The sequence below is a fragment of the Papio anubis genome, chromosome 6, assembly GCF_008728515.1.
Source record: "Papio anubis isolate 15944 chromosome 6, Panubis1.0, whole genome shotgun sequence".
NCBI classification, from domain to species: Eukaryota; Metazoa; Chordata; class Mammalia; order Primates; family Cercopithecidae; genus Papio; species Papio anubis.
The window spans coordinates 46,221,363-46,230,805 of record NC_044981.1 but is presented as its reverse complement, the minus strand read 5'-3'; the positions used below and the strand labels follow the sequence as shown (position 1 = coordinate 46,230,805).

The 9,443-nt window shown below is 37.8% G+C and overlaps 1 long non-coding RNA gene across 3 annotated transcripts in view; it reads right to left on the bottom strand.

The window, feature by feature from the left end:
• Nucleotides 1–343: 343 nt before the first annotated feature.
• Nucleotides 344–9,443, bottom strand: part of LOC116275289 — a 97,972-nt gene continuing 88,872 nt past the window's right edge. For all 3 annotated transcript variants that reach the window (XR_004184290.1, XR_004184291.1, XR_004184292.1), the window contains one exon: nt 344–422. This is a non-coding gene — a long non-coding RNA (uncharacterized LOC116275289). The remainder of the gene's footprint in view (nt 423–9,443) is intronic.

Sequence of the window (9,443 nt, the reverse complement as noted above, 5' to 3'; positions counted from 1 at the left end):
CCAACTTTGAAATGAATTCTAATAAAGTTTCAGGAAGTAGCTTTGGAGAAATTTGAAAAAGTTGATGAAAGAGGAGAGGAGAAAGAACATTATGATAAATAATAGATCATTTTCATGCTCCCTTTTGACTGATTTACACGGTACTCGCTCTTTTATTTCTTCTTTCTTTATTGATTTACTTGACTGTATTAATCAAGGTTCTCCAGAAGAAAAGAACCAATAGGAGATGGTACAAATATAGATAGATAGATAGATACATACATACATACATAGACTCTATTATATATAAAAATCTTTTTCTATATTTTAATTATAATAACATATTAATACTAATTAGAGAGAGAAAGATTAACTATAAAGAACTTCTCACATGATCCTGGAGACTGAGAGGTCCCATAGTATGTCTTCTGGAAGATGAATACCTAGGAGGGATGATGGTGTAAGTTGAAGTCCAAGTATAGGAGAAAATGATGTCCAAGCTCAAAAACATTCAGTCAGAGACAGCAGATTCTCCCTTCCCTTGCCTTTTGTTTTACTCTCACCTCTACCGGATTGGATAAGGCCCATCCACATTGAGGAGAGCAATCTGCTGTACTCAGTATACTAATTCAAATGCAAGTCTCATCCAGAATCACCCTCACAGACATGCCCAGAACAACAGTCAAGTTGACACATGAAGTTAATTGTCACAATGACAGTAAGAAAACACTTAAATGTCTGCTAAAACAAACACAAAACATACTGGTAAAGAAAACAAAAAGATTCTATCATCCATGCAGATATTTTGTGTACCATAATACTAAACATAAGGATATTTGAATGTATTTTGTAAATTAACTAAATTTTCCCGCTGTTATTCATATTTTTGGTATGGCATAGCCAGATCATTTAACAATAACAAACATGAGAGAAAAAAAATCACTATTATGTTAACACTTGTGCATCACATATATTCAGAAATAGAGTCCAGCAGTCTGGATACAGAGTTTGCCAATATCTACCTCAGAGAAAACCTGCATCAGAATTGCCTAGATGCTTGTTAAAAGAGCAAGTTTCTGAACTCCAACTCAATCTACAGAAAAATGTCTAGAAAAGGGACATTAGAATCTACATTTTAACAACCTCTGCAGCATCAGCCTCCTCCAGCATTCTTCAGTTCCAGCATCTCCGCTCATAGACTTTTTCTTTGAAATAACTGGAGCCTCGAAATGAGAAGCGGTTAGAAAATAATTTGGGCTCTGTTTGTTTTTGTTCACTGACCCCACTACTTACAGTGATAGTGCTTTTCAAAGGGGTTTCAACTTCTACTTTTACCTACTCCAATCTAACCCAGAATATATACTATTTTCCCCATTGTGAATCAATACTTTATCTCATCAAGCACTAGTTTGCCCCGAAAGTGCAAAACCTTTACTCAAAATTCAATCATTTTCTTTCTCTGATTTTTTACCAGAGTGAAAAAATAAGTTATGACATAAAAGAGAAACACATTGTTTCAGTTTCTGGAAATGAGGATTGGGATTGCAAGTCACCCAAATCGAAAGAAGTTAAATAGTGTGAGATACTTGTCCTCATTAGAGGAAATAAATATGACTTTTTCTTGGTGTGCAAAGTGATATTCCATGAACCTCATTTTATAGTGCTCCCCATTGGGATACTGTCATTATAAACAGAATATTATTTAATCCTCATGAAAACACTATGAGATTAGTACTACTGTTGAATTCCCATTTTACAGATGAAGAAAACTGAAGCATAGAAAGCTAAGTGCCTGGCACAAAGTGACACAACCAATATGAGGTAGGGCCAGGACTGGACCCAGCACCCAAACAGAATGACAGAAACTCAAGTTTTTAACAAATCCAAACTGTAAAATTGGGGATAAATTAGCTTTTAGCAGTACTGGTCACTCAGAACTAGAGATGACTGTCTAAGATGACTTTAAGAGAGATTCTTACTCTCATCTTGAGCAATCATATGGGGAAGCAAGGCAAAAGATAGACAAGCTAGACTAAAAAGAACATTTTAAAGATTATTCAGAGGAAGAGGAGGGAGAAATAGGAGTTGCTCAGCATTTCCACTGAAATTCAAGTCACCAAAATTTCCCATTTTGCACTCTGTGCTGTTCTTGGAACAAAGCCTTGCAGATAATATTTTTTTAATGTATGGTTCAATGAATTACATTATTTGACAAGATGAAGGGTTTATTTTACCTTATATTATCTCCCTGCTATTGTTACAGTTCATCAATTATTGATCCCAATAATAATGTCACTAATTCTTATTCATTTGAATTATTAAATGCCTGAAAAAGAAAACATTCAAAGAAGGTGTGAAGGAAAGTAATAGTGAAACTGAGGAAATGGAAATATGGTTGGTAACAATGAAAAGCATGTAGAGAGGAGAGCATTAAAAAGCAAGTGTAACTATTTTGGCATTTAGGTTTAGGGGACGCAATGGTCAAGGATACCAAAAGTCTTGTAATGCATTGGCAGAGTCCGGTTTTACAGAATTCTCCTACTCAAAATGTCATAACCTGTCCAACTGAGAACTTCTGGCCCAGAATTACAGGACAAGGTATCGTAAGTTTTTCTAATTTCAGAAACTTATTCTCCATTGGGATGGGATTTGGTGGGGGATGGATTGGGAGTGGGAATTGCTTCTTTTTCTAGATCAAGAAGGTGTCTATTGTCTAGTTGAGTGAAGGATTTGTTTTCTGCTTTGGTTTTCCAGATCTGCTGCCTTTTGTCCCTTGAGCAAAACCCCACTACCATCGTCACAGATGCTGCAGGGCAGTGGCTAATAACTCTAATCAAATAATCAATTCTCCATTCTCTTCTTTATCAGCCTCAGAGCAACATTTGACACAATTGATCATGCCCTCCACTTGAAACACTTGTGTCACTTGACTTCTTGTTGCCACATTTTTCCAGTTATTTTTCTACCTCCCTGGATGTTGCTTCTCAGTCTATTTCATTGAATCCTCCTCCACTATCAACCTTCTAAATATTGAATTGCTCCAAGGTTTAGTCCAAGGGTCTCTTTGACATTTACCCTCTAGATCTCATCCAGTCTCCCAGCTGTCTATACATTAATGATTCCTAGAATTCATCTCTAGCCCAGTCTTCTCCCTGGGACTCTGGAAATACATGTTTAAATGCCTACTTGACATCAGAATTTAGATGTCTACTCTACTGGGCATCTCAAATTTAACATATGCAAAATAAAATTATTGGTTCCTGCCATCCTCAGAGCCCTTTCCATGACTATTCCTCATAAAGTCTTTACCAACTCAGTCAATGTCATCACTGCCCATGGGGTTGCCAAGGCTCAAAACCTGGACATCATCCTTTACTCTCTTCCTCCAACTTCATTGCACTGTGTCACACAAAGTCCTATATGGAAAAAGAATCCACAGTAAATGACCCAAAAGAAGAGTTGTGATGTAAAGAAATAGTAATAAAGGAGTTGGAAGAAGCAGCATAGAGATTAGAAACAAATAGGAAATTGCTAAAACTTTAGTGCTTGAGGGAGAAAGTGAGACAGCCTCACCAGAGCACAAGAGCTGCCCTTGGGTAGGGAGTGGTAGATTTACATAGTGGCTTACTTAGAGAAGATAGGTGGCTTATCTAGAAGAGATGCAGCCATTGTAGGATACACTGCCTGAAAAAGGAAGAAGAGAAAATAAATACTCTGGATTTTTTTTCTCCCCTTGCTCTCCAGTCTCCTGTTAGTTCTTCCCTTTGATATTTAGGTTTGGGGGACGCAGTGGTCAAGGATACCAAAAGTCTTGTAATGCATTGGCAGAGTCCAGTTTTACAGAATTCTCCTACTCAAAATGTCATAACCTGTCCAACTGGACATAACCTGTCCAAAGCTAGCTGGGGACCAGAGTGCAAGGAACCTTCGGGAATATATTTTCCAGGGGAAAAACTGGGAATGGATCCAAGAACAGTAAGCAAGTGACGACCACAAGCACTAATCATTCTTTGGCTTTATTTTTATATACAGATACTTGCTGTTGTTGTTGATGATGTTGGATATTTGTCTTCTCTATTAGGTAATGAGCTTCACTAAGAAGATGTGCTTTGACAATTTTGTTCTCTCCTATATGTCTGGTGCCTAAAACAGTGCCCGACACACTGCACCGTGAATAAAATAGTGAGGAGAAGGAGAAGGCGTAGATTTTAACTAAAAATATTTAGAACATATTCTTCTATCCAAAGTCTCAATGAGGGTGTTATTGCTTTTCAAAACCCCTTAATATCTTAAAATCATATGGTTATATCTTACCAAGAGAGGAGACTACACGTCTCTTGGAATGATGGATATTTAGAGAGTGGATACTAAGATTCAGGAGGGAGGGCTATAAATGATGCCATACCAGAGAGTAAAAAAAATGTAGACTCACAAGGAGTCAGTAGCTTACAAGGGCTATCATGATTTAAAGAACCAAAAGAGTTTCTAGCAGAACTGAAAGAATGTATTTTTCTAACACATTCTTTTTATTATTTATATGGCAATGTATAGCAAGAAAAAATTAGCTTAGACTGGAAAACTGTTTCTAAACGGTTTTATCAAGGTGATTCCATTATTTAGGGGAAGATAGGAAAAAAATAAACACTCAAATGAGAAATAAGACTCTGCTTTTATGAACAGAAATATACAACATAATATGGCTTCCCTCTGTGCTGTGTTTGTTCAAGTTACAGAGGGCTAACAGACACAGGTTTGAACTAAACTAATGAATTCTCCATCCTGTGGAGGTGTTTTGAGTAGCTCAATACGGCAATGGACACCTTGAGTAGGTGAAGCAAGAGGTAAACAGTGTCTCTTCTGCTGGTCCATTATATCATAAAGGGAATAAATGATAAAAACAAAACACCAAAATATTAGCTAATTAAGGAAGATGACATTATATCAATGTCTACAACCAGGAAAGTCCTAGAGGGGAAAGAAGTGCTTTACACATCCAATGAAGAGCAATGGTGGTAGTGCCAAGATCCTGATTATCTCCTACTAAACTCACTGCTTTTGGTCAGATTTTATAAACGTTAATCAGTTATTAATGACCTCCTAAAAACAGCTGAAAAGAAACACATTTATATAAATTTAATAGCAAGTTATTACAAATTCCTCCCCAAAACATTGAAGATATAAACTTTAGATACCGACCCTGACATTTCTCATGCCAAACCATAGCCAAGGGCTATGATGTATAATGTTGTAATGTCAAGAATTAGAAGAGAAGGTCAGAAGGGAGTGAGGAAGAAAGGAAAAAAGGAAGGATGGACTTTGTCAAGAAAATCTAAAAGAAGCCAAAAGAAAGAAAAAATAAGACCAGGTATGGTGGCTCATGCCTGTAATCCCAACATTTTGGAGGCCGAGGCAGAAGGAGCATCTGAGGCCAGAAGTTTGCAACCAGCCTGGGCAATATAGTGATACCCTGTCCCTACAAAAAAATAAAAATAAAAAAATTATCCAGGGTGTGGTAGTCCTAGCTACTCAAGAGGCCAAGAGAGAAGGACCACTTGAGCCAGGAAGTCAAGGATACAGTGAGCTATGATCACACCACTGCACTCCAGCCTGGGCAACAGAGCAAGACCCTGTCTCACAAAAAGGAAAAAAGAAAGACTGAAAGAAAGAAGAGAAAGACAAAAACAAAATTGGGAAGAGATAGAAGAATGAAATGGATTGCAGAAGGAAATCAGACCAATGAAGAAAGAAATGAATGAGATTGAGATGTCTGAGTTCTATCTGCAGTTGGTTGATAGTGTAGGATTTAGAGTGGGAGGAGAAAATGGCTAGCGTTGTTCTTCCACTGAAGTCTTTAAACACAGTGATTGTTGATGTGGCAGAGTGAGCTTGTCACTGACAATCCAGATGTTTCTAATCCAAAGAATGCCAGAAATGAATCGCGTGCCTCTGGTTTTATTTGTTTATTGTTTTCTGAGGTGATCATGGAATAGCCTGTCCTAAAGAAAAGATGTTACAAATATTTGGGATCAGAAAACCAGGTGCTATTCAGTTTGCTTTGTTCTACTTAGCTTCCAGGACTTAGTTTCAAACCGAATACATGCTTTGAGGGAAAGATAAAGAGGTAGCTGAAAAATAAATAAAAATTTGATTAACACAGAAGGAGAATAGCTCCTTGAAACGAAAAAGAGTATATAACTCCACGTCGCAACCAAGTTATAAGTGCCTGACTAAAATTTGGAATGAGTCTGTATGTCTCCACATGGCCTGTGTATGTGCATCCAAGCCTATGCAATACATGTCAACATGTGTCTGTGCAATTCGCTTGACCTCACCCTGACTTTTTAGCTACTCCTGTAGCCTCGCTGTCAAGATCTCAATAGGTCCCTCTACTCGAAGGAGTAGATCAGAGAAGTCAATACTAGGTAAGATCTTACAAACCGTTTAATGTAAAATTCCAGATACAAAAATTGAAGGTCAAAAAAGTTAAGTAACTGCTTCTTTCCCATTTGACCAGAAGGAAGTAGATCATTTTTTCTTGGAGGAGATACTGAGCCAGATCCTCCCATTACAATAGCTGTGTTTCCCATGTGGAGAGATGGCCCACTACTTATATTCTGAGGAATAGTGTGTATTTGTGGTTCTGATGTGATAAATGCAATGCCTGCCAGTGCTACAAGGCAGCCGACACCAGAACCTAGCAGGGTTAAGGTTTACGGAGTTCAGTTACTCATCTATATTGCCACTGTTAACCTCTTGGCCCAGTCAGTTCATTGTTAGTGCTTGTTTATTCATCTGTAAAAAAGCGGGGAGATAGTGTCACTGGCTCGTTTCAAGGAATCCAAGACATGAAATAATAAAGAACAAAAATGGCATAGTGATTGAGTTTGAACTATAAGCTATTGAATCATCATTAGACAATTGAGGGTAACAAAAATATTTGTCATATGCCTTATAGTAATTATTTTCTTAGCTAGTTTTAAAACCCTGACATCAAAATCAAAGAAAGTACTGCATCTTAATACTAGAAAAATTAAAATCTTCAAATTTTTATTCAATATTAATAATGTTTTGAGCATATAACTTTTGTCTCTACTTTAAATATATTAAGAAAATGTGCATTGCATTCTTAGTGGTTTATGATGATATCATGTGAGCAAAACCTTTCAATTTCTCCATTTTAGGTTAGCATTTGGTATTTATATACTAATCTACAACATATCATATGAAGAAAAGATTTAACCTAATATTTCTCAGAGATTGGAGAGCTGGCATGACTTTGCAGAATCTATAGTCTCTAGGTGTTTGATGTGTATTCTCTCTGGTATTTAAACTACCTCAAACTACAATAATAACTTTTATCTCAGGATTACAGCTCATTTCTAGATTTCTTTTGACCATCCTGACTAAAGTAGCATTAAGCCCATATATTAGTGTGAACAAATCTTTCAAAACATAATTTGTGGTTTTAATTTTAGTAAATATATATTATTACCCACTGTATACCTGGTAACCTGTTAAGTAGTTTGATATTTCATTTATGCAATATTCCTGAGAGGCTTTTTAAATGAGCAAACCATTATGTCTTTTCTATTTACATCATTATTATTATTTCATTATTCCATATTGTAATCTCTTCAGATGGATCATTAGCCACCTACAGTTTTACATTTACTCTCAAGGAAGAATCTTATTAAAATGAATATTTCATAATTGTAGTTAGTAGGAATGATATGGGCCCTAGGCAGCTGAATTTATAGTCAGGGCATAATTAGATACAACCAAAAGATTTGGTGACTTACATTTGTCATTTCTGCTAAAAACCATGACATTCCTTAAGAAAACATTGGTAGAAACCATGATGAAATCTCAATAAGATGCGTTAGTGAGAGGTGGTGACTTCCAACCCAGAATAGATTGACAAAGAGTGGCATGAGGGAAACTGACTTAGCTCTCAGGCTCCTTTGGGCATTATGTTCAGAAGGACCCCCACAATGGGGTAATATCATATTTATATCAGCTGATCCATTCACTAGAGTCCATTCATTGCAGAGGCCATGTGGAGCAGAATCAGCTGTCTCTGCTAGAGGCATTAGTCAATGCACATGATGCTTGAGTTGGAATCACGACTTTGAGTTCTAGGCAGGGAAAGGGAGACAAAATCCCAATTCATGGGCAAGAGCTGGAGGGTGAGGGGCAGACTGAGAATTGATTGATGGCCATTGGAGAGTTCAGTGCTCACCCCAATAGTAATAGTAACTGGACATTTGGAGCACCATGTTATAAGACCATGTTATAGATCCTAGTTTTCTTTTAGCTGAGTCCCTCTATAGACTCATCATGGAGGTTCTGGTGTGCCTTTTGGGGCTGTGGTTCCAATGACAACTCAGTTTTCACAGCCTTTGCAGTGTTTTTGGGTCTGCTTTGTGTGGGGGCTAATCAGAGGCCAATCCATAGCTTGGGCAGTATTCTATACTGTAACTCTTCTCAAACGTTTTACAGTGTGAATTCTAATCAATTTCATGTAAGGGTTACTAAGCATCGGCCCATATAAAGGTTTAAAGAAACCCTTTCTCCAGCTTCCTCCTCTCCAAAATCCTCCCCTTCTAACTAATTGGCAGAGGGAAAAACATAGCTTGAGGTGGAAGTAGGGGAGTCCAGGTTTCCCCTACAGTCTGCTGACACCATCCTGGCTACAGGGGATTCTGAAAGCTGTGTGCTCTCTTGCCATGGGTGGAATTAGAAGTCCAGGCTCCCTGCTCAACCTTCTCCAGCAGCAGAGGGGAATAGAGGCAGGCATGTTTTTTTTCATGGTGTTTGGCTGGAATAGGGTGACTATTGTCAAAAATATTGGTATCCTGCTGGACCAGCTATTTTCTGGTCCTTTGGTGATGGAGAGCAGACTTTTAATAGGACTTTTTGGCTGTGCCTTTTGGCATTTCTAAGTCATGGGCTTCTCCAGTACCAAGCCTAGGGGGTATGGAAGGCAAAAAGAAAACAAGGCATTCATCCCGTGCTGTTAAAATCCCTGGCTCCTTAGTCTCTCTACTCTCTTCATTCCTCCTTTCACAGTTTCTTCTTCTTGTCTCTTGTATTATGGCCAGGGTTTTATAATTATATTTAGTGGGAGATAGAGAATGAAATGAGTCTTTTCCATCTTGCACAAAACCAGAAGTCTCACACTATTTATTATAATGATTAACAAAGCCCATTCTACACAGTGGTTGTGCGTCTGGGACCCTGGACTAATGTAAAATAATACCAAGACCATTTGGCTGCAGAATCTCAGGAAATTTTACTGGCCTCATGAGGAGGCAGCCTTCTACTGAGAAAAGTTTTCTCTGTTCCAAGGTACAGTCGTTTCCAAAATCCCTTCCCACCAATTCCACTGGGCCACTAGAGACTTGTAGCTCCATCCAAGATTTAAAAACAGGTTCGTTTCAGACGGTGTTCTATGTGGAAAGAAC